Source organism: Cotesia typhae, unplaced genomic scaffold (assembly GCF_013202065.1).
Source record: "Cotesia typhae breed Kobodo isofemale line unplaced genomic scaffold, CoteBio_Ctyphae scaffold_45, whole genome shotgun sequence".
NCBI classification, from domain to species: Eukaryota; Metazoa; Arthropoda; class Insecta; order Hymenoptera; family Braconidae; genus Cotesia; species Cotesia typhae.
In genome coordinates this window covers 1,613,237-1,630,273 of record NW_027423777.1, presented here as the reverse complement: position 1 = coordinate 1,630,273, position 17,037 = coordinate 1,613,237, and the positions used below count along the sequence as shown (strand labels likewise).

Here is a 17,037-nt window from a genome sequence, read left to right as displayed (position 1 = left end):
CCAGATTGTTGTGGAATAGTATGCGCTGCTGTTGTACTCCCGCTTATGCTTATACTTATACTGCTTACTGTCTGTGTATTATACTCTATACAATACATACTAGTCTGTAGCTCTTGTCTTGTTTTGTTGAATGTCTGTGTGTGTGGGTGAACAGACGCCGGTGTGGGTGGAGTCCCGACGACATCCAGAGAAAGGTCTCTTCTGTGGATATATCGTATGTGTCCACAGAATACTACCACCTTACCCCACACTTCACTTTTGGTACCATACTCTCTCTCCCCTTGCGACGAAACTCTGTTATATCTATGTATATGTATGTATACTGAACTTAACCATACATATAATAGTACAGTAGTAAGAGCAAGATATATTTAATGCTTGGTAAGATATCTCGGCATCGCTGTTTAGTGTTAATGTTCTCTATACTATATTTATATTATTATTTTTACAGGGTTGTCAACTAATTATACACAATTGTCACTAAACTGAGGCTACAAAGAAAAATATAATATGAATTCTTAATAGCTTAAAAATAAATTCTGATTTTATCGTATCTTGATATTATAGTCTGGTCTATTGAAAAAAAAAAAAAAATAAATAAATAAATAAAATATTATAATTTTATTATACATTTTGAGTCATTTGTAACTCTCAAGTTGTTTTTCTGGGAAATTTGTTTTTTATTTAGCTTCGCTGGATCTTGTTCTTTTTTTCAATGGGTTTATTGATGAAGATTTTGTCGATGCCAAGAGTTTTATGTAAATAAAATATATTTATGAGTTCAAACTATAAACGTATTATGACTATTAAAGAAGTTTTAACGTATCTGTGGGAAAGTTTTTCGGAGTTTTATATACACCCGAAAGAGATAGTAAGGGTTTTAAATTTCAAATCCTGAGTTAAATTTTTTGGAAAAATACTTTTAAACGTGTTTTCGGTCAACCTCAAACATCTGTAAAACTGTTGACACTTCAAGGTCATTCGACTAAGTAATCCTGTGAAGAAATTATTTTACTAATTTTCAGAACTGTTAAAATCCATTTCATTCCATTTTTTTTAAGTTAGAGCAAGAAAAATATGCTTAGGTGATTAATGGAATAGTTAATGTCAAAACATTAAGTTTTATTATAAAACATACTGAAAAAAAAAAAAAAAAAAAAAAAACTTGATTCACTTTAAAAATTCGTAGAGCAAGAAAATCATTTTGAGAGATTTATCGTCTTGATTGAATAAAAAAAATTCTTAAATTAAGACATTTTTTTTGTAGCTTAAGTAAATTTTACTTGATCGAAGAATTTTCCATTTTTGTTTAAGATAATTAAATTCATCAAAATTATTTTCTTGGTGAAAGAATTTTTCGTTGAAATCAAATTAATTTTTTTTTTTTTTTTTTTAGCGCAGTTATGAAATTCTTAGGTCGTTGGGCTCAGTGAGAAAATCAAATTTTTTTGTAATATTTAGAATAAAGTTTTCCAATTTAAAATAATTAATATTATTGCAAAACTTGGTTATACTAACAAATGGTATTTATTTTTTATTACTTATTATATTTATAAACGCAAACGTAAGTGTTTATAGAGAAGCGGTGTAATTGTGGAATTATTAGTTAGCTCATCCGGTGAATCAGTATATTGAGAACGTTAAAAACATAAACCAAGGCTAAAAATTGTAGGTCAATACGTGTATTTAGTTTACAGGCGTCTACAGTCTATAGAACGAACGCTAGTCTGGACGGATGGTTGACGTGCTTGGTTGCCACCGTGATATGGGGTCATCATTTAGCTGGTAGGCTCACAGCTCATACTCCTGAAAAAATATGTATAGTATTAGTATTAATCTACAATATACTACAGTATATTATAATATAATAAAACAAAAAAATTAAAAGAAAATGAAAGAGACCAAGACCTCGAGTCGAAGGCCGTTGAAAGCGTCGTAGTCGGGCTTTGTGACGCGTCTGGAGGCAGCGGAGCCAGTGGAGGCGCTCGCACGGCACGTGCCATACTAATGAGATTACGCTCAGCTCCTTCCGTATGTTGTTGTATCTCATACTTTGATCTTGTCATTGATCATCAGACTCTAAGGAAAGTTGCTCAACCGTAACAGAACTTCACCAAATAGCCTTTGCTCTTTATATTACTAAACAACTAAACACTAGCCTTTTGCCTCTTTTTAACACCTAAATCCGTGGCTGATTGTTCTTTCTCCTCTCCCCCTCCCTCCCACTGGCTGGAACCGCGCGCGCATTTGCTATATATCTACGCGGGACGCGGGAGCGCACGCGCGTCCTATCTGTGTACATACAAGTTGCAGCTTGTCATTTATATGTTTTTCAACTCTCCCCTGATCACCTAACGCTTAACTATACATATTTACAGTACAGTGACGTACTAATTCGTTACGTTTTTATTTACGTCACTAAGTACTAAAATTAAAATACCGAAAATTCATCTATTAACAGACTAGACGCACGACTTAATCTCCAAAAAATAACTTGAACAAATGATAATACTAACTACGTAGTTCGTCTGGACGTAAAAGAAAAAAAATTTCCCCGAACCATTTAAAGCCTAAGATCTTTTCAAATAATATTTGTCATTACTAAAATAATTATCACTAATGTTACAGGACTACCCTTAGCGCTGAATAAATTATGACAAGAATTCAGAGATCAATAGTTTTGCAATAAATGTCAAAATGTCTAGTAATCCCCTTTTGTTTAATTTTTCTCTACTGAAAACTTCTAGAGCGTCGATTTATAACGGATTATGTTTACTTCGACTATCTAAAATTTTCCCAGTATAGTAAAAGTATAGTAAGTACAGACAGAGTAGACTTGAGTTCTCATACTGATTTATACCTGAGTCTCACTGCATTGTCTCGTCCATACCTGGGTATTTTAGGGTCATAAATGCCATTATTCTTAACTTTAAAAAGGTTTTCTAACATCTTCGTTGCTGATACTAAAATTTCAATGCTTTCTTTTTTCGGGAGTTTATTTTTAAATAGAGTTATTAGAGAATTTTGTGTTATAAAATATATTTCTATGACCATAATATTACTATTGACACTGCTTGGAAAAAAATCAGATATTTCCCATGATGTTTTGGAAGCAAATTTTCGTAATTATTGTTGTAATTTTTCAATACTACGTTTATTAATAAATTTAATAAAAAATTTCTCATCTTCATGAATCACAGTTAATAATAAACGGACAACATGTGATTTTACTAATTTAGTTATGTAAAAATACAAAAAATGGTTTAAATTAAAAATCTCAATTTGTCTACTAAAATTGCGCGAATGTGTAATAAATTTACAGTTATTTTCCTAACATTACAAGAAAAATAATTTCATTTCAGTAATAATTTCGAAAGTGTAGTATACAGAAATTTAGTAATTTTCTTTAAAAATCCGATTTTTGATGTCAAAGTATTTTCGACTTGTCATCTTTTACCAATATATTGTTAAATATGTAACAATATGATTTTTCAACTAAGTACAGTTTTCGCAAAAATTAAGGGAGCAAAAAAAATAAATTTTCACCCCTTTTTTTTTGTTCCATAGACTCACAAAAATTTTTTTTGATTGATTAATCATAAGAACTAGATAGCCTTTTTCATCACCTTCTATCTCTTATCTTTGTTTTTTTGCTGTGTCCATTTGTGGCGGAGCTATCCGAAACTCAACGAAAAAGGACGCTTATGTCGTCAACCATTGACATCTAACAACCGATGACCGTAGAAAAAATTCAAAGGCAGGATTAGAACTTCAAACAAATTTTCTAAGAAAATCTGTGAAGATATTTAGTGAAAAAAAAATTTTTTCATTCGCAATTTCAATTTGGAAAAAAATAAAGAAACTTAATTTTTCCCTAATTTTGGGAATATTAGTGAATCTTAGCAAATGCTGATGTGAAAACTAAGGTTTTCAAACATTTTTTCACCTCATTTACACTGTAAAAAATTTTGCGTCATTGCGTCAAAAAATTTTTAACACAATTTTTGAAGCATTGACGCAAAATTTTTTACTGTGTAAACGTTGCAAAATACGAAAAAAAATTTAAAAAAAAAAAAACACCCTTCTAAAAATTTCAGGATCGTTTAAGATCAGTACAAGGTATCATACAAAAAAATTGAGCCAAAATTTTAACGTCGATCATCATTTTTGAATATTTTCAAAAATTCAAAATTTGACGAATTTGGCGTTTATCAAAATTTTTTCTCAAAAATAATTTTTTTTTGGTCGCCCCTAGTGTCCCCTTTCAAATGAACAAAAGGCCATACCTGTATCTATAAAAGTGTTCGAGATATTACAAAAATAAAATTGAAAAATTGCGAAATTTTGAATTTGCATATCTTTTGAAAAAATTCTTTAATTTTCTTTCCTTTGGCAAAACTTCGTTGTATGATTAAAAAAAATGTCTGACCAAAATTTGTCTAAATCAAAAAGTTCGATTTCAATTATTTGTCGATTTGAGATGGAATGAGCCTTATATAACGAATTTTAAGAGACCGGATACTTTTTTACGTTATAAATAGTTTTCATTAAACAGAGAGAAGACGTATAACGACTAATATTCGATGAATAAGTACTTTAACTCTAATTTATTTCACAAAACGTCATGATTTTTATTAAATACATACAATTACTTTGGCGCTGTTAATGTAATACCAAGATAGCATTGCTTAATTTCAAATTTTAGTCTCTTCAACTTTTCAACGAACTTATCTTTAATTTTTGCCTGAAGAAATTTTTCTCTACTAAATTTTTAAAAGTAACAAAGGCTGCAAGAACATAAAAAAAAAAAGCATATAAATCAAATGAGATTATGTGGGTATAATAATGTACATTTGCTTTAGTAATTACAATACTCAGTCTATAATATTTCCTAGGCATGTTTATGGTTTTGAGACGGTCACCCCATTTAAACTTAAAGGGATTATATCATTACTAAAAGTGTCTATAACGCTATGTACAGTGTTTAAAAATAAAAATAATATTGTGAGCTGAAAAAAAATTTGTATTTCCTACGTTATATCGAGTTTTTCGTTAAATAGGGTTTTGTCATATAAATTTTCCACTGTAGAGATAATTTATGTCAAAATTCAACTTATTGGGATTTTTCTTTAATGCTATTATTTTTCAATAGACGATAAAGAAAAAAAATTACCTCTGCAACTTCTCCCTAATTCCGTACCTAAGCGCTTAAGAGACACAACAAGTGTGACAGCTTAAAAAAAGGCGATTTTTAGAAATTAAAATAAAAAAAACTCTTGTATGAATTATTTTAAAATTCTAAGGGTATATTAATAGATATTTTAAAAACATACAGTAAAATTTTTGAAGAAAATAATTAAATATTTTCCGAGTTACACGCGATTTCCGATGGCGCTAAAAAAAAGGTCCATTGCTGGAGTGATTCCGGCCTTCTCTGTGGATAAAACCAAAAAAAAAAAAAAATTCTCGTTAAACTAGAAGATATTGTGTGTATGATGAACCACAGCCGAAAAACATATCAAAAATTGACAAAATGGCGGCGTTTTAAAAAAAAAAGTTGAATTTTACCCAAAATTTTCCTCGTTTTTGGCCTGCCAAAATTGAAATTTTGATTAGATGAAAAAACTTGAGGGTCATCGTATGGAGAACTATATACAGAACATGCATAAAAAAATTTGGTAGTGATCGGATCATTTGTCTTTGAGTAATCACTCTAGCAAGTTCGAAAAACGCGTATAAAGATAAAATGCTTAATTCTAGCAGCCGAATGGCTACTCTTTGAGTGGCTGTAACTCAAAAATTGTTTGAAATCTCGATTTGAAATTTCAATATGTTATTGCATGCCTTAAGCGCGAAGCGCGCAGGTATGCTCTACTCTCGCCTAAAAATCGTGATTTCGATTAAAACGTGATTTTCATAATTTAAACGAAAAAAATTATGGATAAAAAGCATATTAAAATAAATAATAATAACTACAGAACACGTTAAAAAATTTTTCTTATCGATCAAATAAGATTTCTCAGAAAAAACTCGTTTTTTCTGATGAATTAAGTGAATAAGAGCGTTGTATTCACGGGTGCAATGGGCTTGACAACACTACAACTTTGTCAAAACCCACTTTTGCGATTTAATTTTTTTTTTTTGTTTTATTCCTGAGGATGTTTGTCAAAACCCTTGTCAAAATTGTATGTCAAAGTAATTTCGTTTCGATACAGTTAATTTTTTTCGACTGTCAGTTCGGTGACTTTTTCTGCGATTTCGGCAGCCATTTATATTATTATACTATAATATAAAATTCATGACTAAGTTGAAGTTGGTTAGTATCGAAATATATCGAAATATCGAAAAAATATGGTCCCCGATTCCTTATTGGTCGAAATTAAGGCGCGCGTATGCGCGCAATTTGAATTCCTAGTTTTTCATAAAACAGGATTGAAATAACTATAAACAAGCAGAAACTATACATACATGATGGTATAATTACTAACTGTATTATCATCTGTTAAAATTTTTCTTTAGCTCGACCTACAAAGGGGATAATACTACTCGCGGGAAAATTCAAACAAAAAAAACGAATAATTTTTCTTACGATTTAAATAATTTGTGTACGACGTGAGCGCTTAAGGCATGCTCATTGGATTTTCCAAACTTTTTTTAAAGATATAACCTATCGAAATATGAAAAAAAATCGATTTTTTGAAAATTTCATACAGGTTGTGCCCATTAAAATTGTATTAATGACAGTTTTGAGCTATTTTCCACTTGATCCTGAAAATTAAGTCTATAAATTTTTTTCTTAAATAATCACGATGAAAAATTAATTCCCCAAACGATTTTTCAAAATTTTCATTTTAACAACAATTTTTTTATAATGAAAATTTTAAGTATTTTTAATTAAAAAATAGATTGCCAATCAACAGTTATGGATGAATTGATGAAATTTTCAGGATTTATTGTCAAATATCTACATTTCATAAAAATATTAATAGCTTCAAATGATTTGTTTATTATCCTATTGTTAATTAACTTTTAAGATAACAAATGAAAATTTTATTAATTTCTCAGTAATAAAATGAAGTTTTTTTAATGATTATATGGGTTATTTATTAAACTTTAAGATCCTGAAATAAAATAAAAATAGATTATACGGTTTGGTAGAATTTGTATTTGATTATTTATCAATTTTGTCTATCCTATATTCATTATAAGAAATCGTTTTGTTGTATATTATATTAAAGCAGTGAAATTTTCTTTCAGGATTTTTAACTTTAATAAATATCGCATAAAACCATTAAAAAAAAACTTCATTTTTTTACCAAAAAATCAATGACATTTTCATTTATTAATTTAAAAGTTATTTAACAATAAGATACTAAGAAATAATTTTAAGCTTTTAATATTTTTATAAAATATAGATATTTGGTAATATAGATATTTAGTCTAGTCAACAAGTGCCTTTTAGGTCAAAATTTTTTCGAAGGCTCGGAAAAATATGATTGAGGTGTCATTCGATTCGTTATCACATCTAGAAAGTTTTTGAAAAATTTGAAGATGCGCTCGCGAAAATTACAAAAGTTATAAACAATTAACTAAAAAAAAGGGGGGGTTTAGTTTTTTGCTTATATCTCAAAAACTTTTTGAGATATCAAAAATTTGAAAAAAGTTCCAAAAACAGGAGGAAATTTCCTAAAAAAAAGTCTCGACTCCCGGAATTTCAGGATAAATATTTATAATTTTTACAGAGGGCTGAAAATACGCCCGAAAACGGGCGCTCGGGTATCCCGAAGCCACGCCCCCTTGGTACCTTTTAACAAAAAATATTATTTAAACATATAAAATATTAAAATAAAAAATTGAAAAAATTCAGACACTTACAGAATAGACAAATAAATAATAATCTGCCATTAAAAATTTTTTATCGCGATTTTTCATTAATTTATGTATTAGTTAATTAACAATTTCGTATAGCTTGTAAATCAACATTACAAGTGAGATAATTGTTAAACTATGAATCTCAAATTTTTTTCACTTCGCTGAGCTATTTTTCAATGACCATAGAATGAATTCCTATCGGTAGAACTAAATAATTGTTAATCCCCACATTGTTATGAATTTTGGGCTTAATTTATTCCTTGATTAATAAAGAACAAGTAAGTCTTGACTTTTTTTATCGTATTGCAATTAGTTAACAAGATATAATTAGTTTAAACATGAAAAATCAGGTGAGTCTAATGGACTATAGAAGGCAATAATTTTTAAAATTCAATGAAAAATATAAATAAATTTTTTTTATGAAAAAAAAGTAGTTAGTTGTTTGTGTTTCATAGTGTACAGTAAGAAAAAAAATATACCGAAAAAATTTAATTGTTTATAACAAATTGTTTATTTAATAAACAATGCAAATTTTAAAAAAATCAGATTTTTTTTTAGCTATCAAAGAGGAACATAAATTATGATTAAAAAAAAAAAATGGTTCTTTAATATTGAATGCAAGTGGTAAAAAAAAATTGTTAATTAACAAAAGCGCCTTTTTTTTTTTTTAGTTAATTGTTTATAACTTTCGTAGTTTTTGCGAGCGCATCTTCAAATTTTTCAAAAACTTTCTAGATGTGATAACGAATCGAATGACACCTCAATCATATTTTTCCAAGCCTTCGAAAAAATTTTGACCTAAAAGGCACTTGTTGACTAGACTAATTTGACAATAAATCCAAAGAGTATCATAGTCATTAAATTTTATGAAAATTTGAATCGATTCGGTTCGCTAGATTTTGAGAAGTCTTTGAAATAAAATTCAAAAAAAAAGGTTTTTTTTTTTTTTCAAAATAACTTCGAAAGTTTTCATTAGATCAGTTTTTACCATTGCAAATTTTTGATAGAGCCTAAAAATTAACATCGATCGCCGCCAGTGACATAAAAATCGGTTGATCCATTAAAAAGTTATCGTAGTTTGAAAATCCAAAATATGATATTGTATCTAAGTCACATCAGACTTTTGAGCTCGAAAGCATAGAGCAGCTATTTTTATGAGCTCGGAGAGTTCAAAAGAACACAAAAATTATGTTTTCTTTAATTAAAAAAAAAAAAAAAAAAAAGAAAAGTAGCTATTGAAACAACTTTTAGGATTTGCAGTGAATGTACTCTCTTAAATCGAAATAGTGACTGTCGCTTATGAAATAGTGACTATTCACTATTTAGTAGTGAAAAATATACCGCTATTTGAATTAGTGATCTACTCTGCACTGTAAAAATAGTGAATAGTCACTATAGTCACTAGAAGTTTAATTAATTAAAAAAAAAAAAAAAAAAAAAAAAAAATGGCAATCAAAAAATTTTTTATTTTTTTTAAAAACGTATGAAATAACGATGAAGATAGGCTTGAATAATGTTTTTTAACTTCCCGCTAAGAAAATTGAAAATTTTTGAAAATCGGGAAGTTATTGGTTTTATACCGTTTTTAGAAAATCGAATTTTCACCGGATCTCGTCGTTTTGAGGTCCTAGGAAGTTTCCCTGATTATTCTCTGACTATGTAAACCTCTCATAACTTTTGAACGGCTTGACCGATTTAATCGCAGTAGCCGTCATTCGAAAGAGCTTGACCAAACTTAGGGTTTAAATTTAATTTGGACCGATTCGGGCGAATAGATTTTGAGAAATCTCTAAAAAACTATGAAAAAAAATTTTTTCAAGCATAGTTTTTTTTGAAAAACTTTCAAATGGCTCTACCGATCGATCCCAAAATCTAATTAGCTCGAAAACTTAGAACAGCGAACTATTTGAGCTTAGAGAGCTCAAAATACAACAAATTATATTTTTGAGCTCGGAAAGATCAAAAACGTCTTAAGTGCAATTTTAAGCGGTTAGATATGCAATCAGCGGGAAGTTACAGGGATGGCCTTTAGGGTCAACCGTTTTCTTAATTTTTTTACTCTTTTTCTAACGGTACATTAAAAAAAATTTTTTTTGAAAAAAACAACGTGTCAATAAGTTGAACTTAGAAATAGTTACATTTTTATTCGAGTAAAAAAGTTATAAAGAATTCTAAAAAACGTTTTTTATCGGGCAGAAAAGGATAAAAAACTTTCAGCCAAATCGGAAGGGATTGGAGTCAAAAGTGATCGATTTGGCATGGAATATCCCGTATACAAAGATTAGTGAACTTAATAAATCGATTTTAAATTTACAAAACAATATTGTAATATTACTTTGCATCAAATTTTATTTTTCCTATTCGTGGAGTCAAAATTCAATTTTAACAGATTTTTTTATACTAAAATGTAAATAAATTGATCAAACCTTCCATTATTTAACATAAATATTTATTATTTATTACTAGTACGTCGTTTTATTGGAGATTATGGGCATGATAATTATAATGAAATTGTGGGAGTATTGACTTCCGTTGAGTTTTATAAAGTTAACAGCATTCTAGTGTATAAGTTATTGAGAAAGTGATGGATGTCGAATATCAGTGAGAATTGGCACTGCGCAGTTGCTGGTAGTTTGACTTAATATTATGTACACATGTACGTCTATATCTGTACAGTGTCTATGTGTGAATGTATAAATACAGCAACTCGTGTGGCTCATGGTGATGTAAAAGTAGAGATGAATTTCACTGCGCCACGATTTCACTTTACTCAAGATATATACCGAGACACTTAAAAACTTGAGAGAGAACGCCCGTTTCAATTCCCCTACATTATTATTCAAATAATAAAAAAAAAAAAAAAATATTATACATACATACACTCATATAATTTGAACATTTTTTAGATGTAGTCCTTGACACTTATTCTAGTTTCCTATTGCATCACTAAAACGAAAACCAAATTACAAGTCTTCTTGCAAAAATCCTGATTTGTCACCTCAGGATTTGGATGTCATCTAGCCGTCTTCCTAGACCTGCAAAATGAATAATTATTTTTTTATCGTTGGTTCGAAGAATGAACAATTTAAATTAACAAACTTTCGATTTACAATTTGACATTTTTATTATTATTATTGTAATTATTAATAAAAGTATTTGAAGTATGTGTAGCAAAAAGTGAGGTTAGCTCGGGACTTTCTCATTGCGATAGCAAAAAAAATTAAAAAATGAACGCTAAATGATGTAAGTTTAACGTAAAAGGTAAAGCCGAGGCGATGGCTATGGCTATGGGCAAAATCGTAGGTGCACTCATTCCAAGGCAACGGAGATAAGAACACACACACACACACATACACACCATTTTTATATTTTGTCGACAAGCGTGTAATGAACACAGCGAACTTAATTTGCGACAAATATGTTATCGCTGTGGTTTTTAATGCTAATCATTGTAAGATGATCACGTGATGCCGATTTGTGAGCTCAACACCCACACATATTATATTGTTTGATATTGTTCTTATCGAATGAATAGTACAATAGAAGACGCTAGAGTGCAACAGCGTCGCGTCATAAAGATAAAATTTACGATTAATAACATCGATATGATGTTTGCATCGAAGATATAATAATAAATATATATATACGACGCACCTTATAACAAATTGAGTCAAGGTCACGCTCTAATTAAAGCAACCATTTCAATCTAGCTTGTTGATCAATACAAAAAACGTATAATTCAATTAAATTATTATTCCATTAGATTCAATGAGAAAAATATAGAATTATTAAAGACTAGTAGCTGTTTGGTATAGTGTGAATATGGGTAATAGTAATACGAATTCTCACGGTCGACAATGCTGGTTAACAGCACATATTACATGCCTCACAATACGTGCATGATGTACCCAGATAGTACATAATAATAATGATGGAGAGGAAAAAATACCTTGTAAACTAAACGTTTAATCAAGTTATCTCTGTTTATCTTTGCCATAAATTACAGAAGCGTTTTAAAAAAAAAATGTGTATATATATATTCTTCATTTTTTGTCTTTTTTTTTTTTTTATTAAATTTGAGTTTGTCGCTATCATTATATAAAACAGATTGCAGAGTAATAGCTTTGGGCAATTGAATAGATCGTAAATAGTAAGTTTTTTACGACTAATTTGCAAATCTGTTGCGTCAGTAGATGCTTGGGTTCGCTACCGTCACACGGATCAAAGTTGTACTATTGAGAGTAACCTTCTATATTCGTGCAATGTACTAGTGGTGGTGGTACAATATAATATAATATAGCGATATTATATCGCCTGTAAGGTATAAGGAGCTACAGCTACAGCTACAGTGTGGTATTAGCTTGATTCTATACACTACTACTCACGGGAAAGTGATCCACAGGCACATTACCACAGGACGAGGCACTTATACGGCAGGACGTTGTTCTTGACCTGCAATTTTATAATGACAGATATGTTATAAGTACTAATGTTGTGTATCTTTCTGTTCTGGTGAGCCTTGTAATTATTTCTTTGTTTGCTCTTCGTATTTCAAGTCGACAAGTATTTTAGTATTCAAATCATTAATCATGAAATTAAATATTGGAGTGTTGAAGAAGATCTAAGATATTTAGTGTCTAATATTGAATTCAACGTCTCACGTGGTTTTTAAAATCGTAGACACTAAAGAATTGATCTTTGAAAAAAAGAAGAGTCTTTACTTAAGAAAATGGCGACTGTTGCTTGACAAAATGGCGAGTGCGCGCGCAAGAAATTTATAGATGAAACTTAAGTTTTGAAGTTAACAGAATGATGATTCTTAAAAGAATTTAAGGGCTGGTGATTTTAATCAACAATTACTCCCTGAATAAATGTATGTGCATAAATATCTTTCTCTGAAAAGAAAGTAAGTATAAGGTCGACTTGAGATAATCCTGTAGAACAGAAACGAAACGAAATGCTACTCGACAAAGATTTGTGGAATGGAAAGAAGCGAAGGGAAACCCCCGGGAGGAAAAGCATCAGCGAGAGGGAATAAACGATGAAAGAAGAGTAGAGCGTAGGTTGTGGGGTGTGTGTGGAGTATAGGGTGCAATACAGTTACGTAGAACAGGGGATAGGGTATAAGTTGATGTGAGAGGGGCATATGTAACGGAGGGTAAAGGATGTGACTGGCAAGAGGTCGAGCAACAGAGTTGGAACATACATCCACACACACATACTGGTTCATAGAATGGATGATGTGAATAAGGGAGACCAGAGTTTAAATATAGTCGAGAGAGATAAAAGAAATGTATAGTATGGTGGTAGTAGTAGTAGTAGTAGTAGTAAGTCTCTCTTGGGTAAAGTATATAACCGGAAAGGTATGAGTATGGGGTGAGTTTACACAAGTGGTTGTAGATGTAGTGGTGGTGTTGCGAGTGGTAGCAAAGAGGTGGTCCGCTTTCGATGTAGTATACGATGAAGACTCTAGAGTATTGCACATATATATCTACTATATATACCTATAAGGGGTTTTAGTTTGAGTTGAGCGCAACTTGTCGAGGGAGAAGGATAAGAGTGAGAAAGTAAACCCAAGTTGTGAAGAAATGAGAGTAGAAGAGGATAAGATATATGATGGAAAGTTGTCGGTGTGGGTGTAAATGTGGGTGTAGATGGGTTGCTTGTAAGTATTGAGAAGTATAGTTGAGAGGTTACTCTGAAAACTCACGTACACGGTTGGATAAATTTTTGGAGTGTTGAAGAAAGCTCGAGGCCTCGCAATCTTGTCAATAATTTCAAACACTCTTAAATGAAAGAGTGTTTGGATCAAACAACCCATGCTTTTTTGTTTAATTTTAACGATCAGTCAATGAATCAAGTGGGTGAAATCGACAGGGGTGTCATTTCAGGATTTTGCTAGATGAAAAACGTAAAAGCTCATCTTATTATAGAGAAAAAATTAAATTTTTAAAATGACATGAAAAACCAAATCACCCAATTATAGTTACGAGCTGGAATAAAACAAACTTATTTCTAATAAAAATTAATCTAGGATAAAATTGGGTGATTTAAAAATTATATTTGATAGCTTGCAGCCCTTAAATTATTTCGAAAAGTAAAAAAATTATTGCAGCAATGAAAGTTATTGTTATAAATTCTGAAAAATTTGAATCGAATTAATCTTCTATAAAAGAGACGAAATAGGATTTGATTGTAATGTAAAGAATCACAAAAAAATTAATAACTAATTATTGACAAAGTATATTAATATAAACATGAAAGATAAACCACGTTAAATAGTGGCTAGACGTCCTTGCAATTGGAATTGTAATATAGTATATATCTATATAATGTAATTCGTGAACCGGTCGTTGACGAGAATCACAAGTGACCGTGAAGTACGTACTACTATATAATACAACGACACTAAGAAATAAGGACGACGACAATATAACAAAACCAGCATCAGCGCCTCCACTCAGTCGACTCCTCAGCTTCTGGCTTGGTTCCATCTCCACAATTCTCTTCTTCACTCTATCTGTATCTACTTAATATGAGCTTTAGCCTTTAGAGCAAAATCTTTCTTCCACATGTAGAAGTTTACATGAACACACACTCAATAGAAGCTCTTAAGATTTATATATTATGCTAAAGCAACAGTGGATCCGATACAAACACACTTTAGCATCATCAGCAGAACAAGACCAAGAAGAAGAAGAATTAAAACAAGATGAAGACAACTGAACCGAGTCTGCAAGAGCAAGCTAAGGCTAAGACTAAGAATAACAAGTAGTGGGAGGATAAAAACGCGTTGTTGCTTCGACCCTTCCGTACTTACACAAACCCACCTTCATTATTTTCCTCGAGTTATATACATATAAATTTATTCTTATATTGTATGTGAATTATGAATTACAGGAAAAGTTTGAATTTTCAGGAAAAATATTACAATGTTCTATCTTTGGTTCAAATTTCAAATTTCTTTTTTTTGGAAAAAAAAAAAAAACTTCCTAAGAATCTGATTCATCACAACTCATCTTTCATCTTTTTTTTTAAGTTAAAAAATTTCGGGTCTGAATTTCTCGACGATTAAAAAGTTTGAAAGAACCCAGACTGCGTGTTATATTTAGCCTTGGTAAGCAAATATATGAGCATATAGAAATACCCATTCTAATGATAGCGGAAATTCCTTAAAGAAAGACAGAGTCCTTTCTTGATAAATTTCAAAACGTCTGCATGTGAGTAAGACTGTGTTATAAATATCCGATATTTTATTTTGTCTCATTTGAAATATTGTGTAGAGTATCTAATACACTTATACACTACACACCAAACTAACCCTATACATTAATATACCGAGCTTAAACTTCATATACCCGGACTCAATATTGAACCATGGAATGGCGATGAAATGCGCAACATTTTTTGATTTTCCCGGTCACGCATAACCTTACTGCGCCACCTCTCGCGACGCCATAGCATACTACGAATCTCATGATGGCAAATCGTACCAAATTGTCCTGACTATTATTACTTGAAGTAAAATTAAATCTGGGATCTACATCGTAGTTACAAGTTTACAATGTAAGCATTTAAAATAGCAGTGTAGTTAGAATAACTGAAATAGCCTGATATGGCTAGTATAAGTTTATGTGGATGTAGTTAGGGCCGATGATCCCAATCCACCTACTTCCTCAGCGCCTGAATACTTATACTTACACTTCGGGAAAATCAGGGTAAAACTCTCGACTATACCGTTCTATTCTATTATTTTCTATTTTAGTTTTGTTTGTTTTACGTAACTATCGACAGAGTTTATTGAGTTATTATCTATCGATCGCAACTAACTCTCAACACTAGTCACTAGAGAGTTATTTGCGACTTAATTATTGATGTTTTAAGTTATTTAGTTATTTAAAGTAAAATAGTAGAGAAAATGCAATAAAACTGTGATTATAAATTGAAGAAATTTTCGATTATAAAATTATATTATTAGACCAAAAGCAGCTTTTGATCAAAAACAGCATGAAAAGTGATAGAGGTGACAGTTGATTGTTTTTCTTATAAAATGGTACGTGCCATAATTGGACAGTTATGTTGCATGTCTCCTGGGCCCAATTATATAAAAAAGGAATTAAATAGAACATGATTACCCGGCATTTAGTATGATATACTGTTTGATTTTAATGTCCATTGCACTAAATAAACTGATATAAGTAAGAACTATAAAAGAGTCTACATATAATATAACCAAACACGTGAAAGGAAGATTTCTACTCTGACCCTCTGTCCAGTTATAATGCCACAACGGTGCTTTTTTCATGCACTTTGAGCACATCCGACAACTCCTCATCACTTTACGCCGCTCTCTTTCCTTCATTTCTCTTATGTCTTTTTTTTTATTATATATATAGATATATATATAACTTGTGTTCGAGTTAACTTGTGATTTGCGATTTGATTAACCCTTATCTGGTACGGCTCTAAATAACCGATAGTGTTTATCGTACGATGACAAAACCGTCGTCGAATGTTATGAGTAATGAGTCGTCTTTAATAATTGATAAATGATTAACTATATATTAATTGTAAGTGAATCAGAAAAAGTATTTTTATTAATACATTTTTGGGAGGTCAAAGACCTCTTTGTGTACATTTATATAAAGAGACTGTAAAGATAAAGAGACTGTAATCCATTGCGAAGGGGAGCGGGAGCACGGAGAAGATGTAGAAGGAGAGTAAGAAGAAGAGGAAGAAGATGATGAAGAAGAACAACATATACGTTCCATTTAAATATGAAGCTGAGCTTTCAGGTTATGCTGAAGTAGCTGGAAGATTTGTCGCGACAGTTGTGAAGGCTGACGCTTTGACGCTAACTTAACCTTGACATTTGTGGAAGTCTAATTCTTTGCAAGGTCGTTTAGCAGAAAAATTTAGCGCTAATACTTTCGTTGCTGAAATTTGAAAACAAGTTTTTGGGTTATTAAATTTTTGAGGTTCGAAAGGATTGATTTTAGTAGAGATGACCAAAAATTAATGTTGAAAATAAAAAATTGTTGTACCGTAGTATGAATAAATCTAATAAATTTTCAATGATTATTGTTTTTTATTATCCAAAGCTTGTAATCAAATGAGAAATTTAATAAATGATATTAAAACAATCTCAAGTGTATGAATTAGTTT

The 17,037-nt window shown here is 30.6% G+C and overlaps 1 long non-coding RNA gene across 2 annotated transcripts; it reads right to left on the bottom strand.

The window, feature by feature from the left end:
* Positions 1-9,343: 9,343 nt before the first annotated feature.
* Positions 9,344-11,207, bottom strand: LOC141536744 (uncharacterized). Of its 2 annotated transcripts, none has more exons than XR_012480790.1 (3): positions 10,983-11,207; positions 10,753-10,907; positions 9,344-10,670 (listed from the first exon to the last, which is right to left on the bottom strand). It is a non-coding gene; the product is annotated as an uncharacterized LOC141536744 (long non-coding RNA). The 2 variants fall into 2 exon arrangements; XR_012480789.1 differs by having other exon boundaries at positions 9,345-10,670; positions 10,749-10,907.
* Between the last annotated feature and the right edge of the window lie 5,830 nt (positions 11,208-17,037).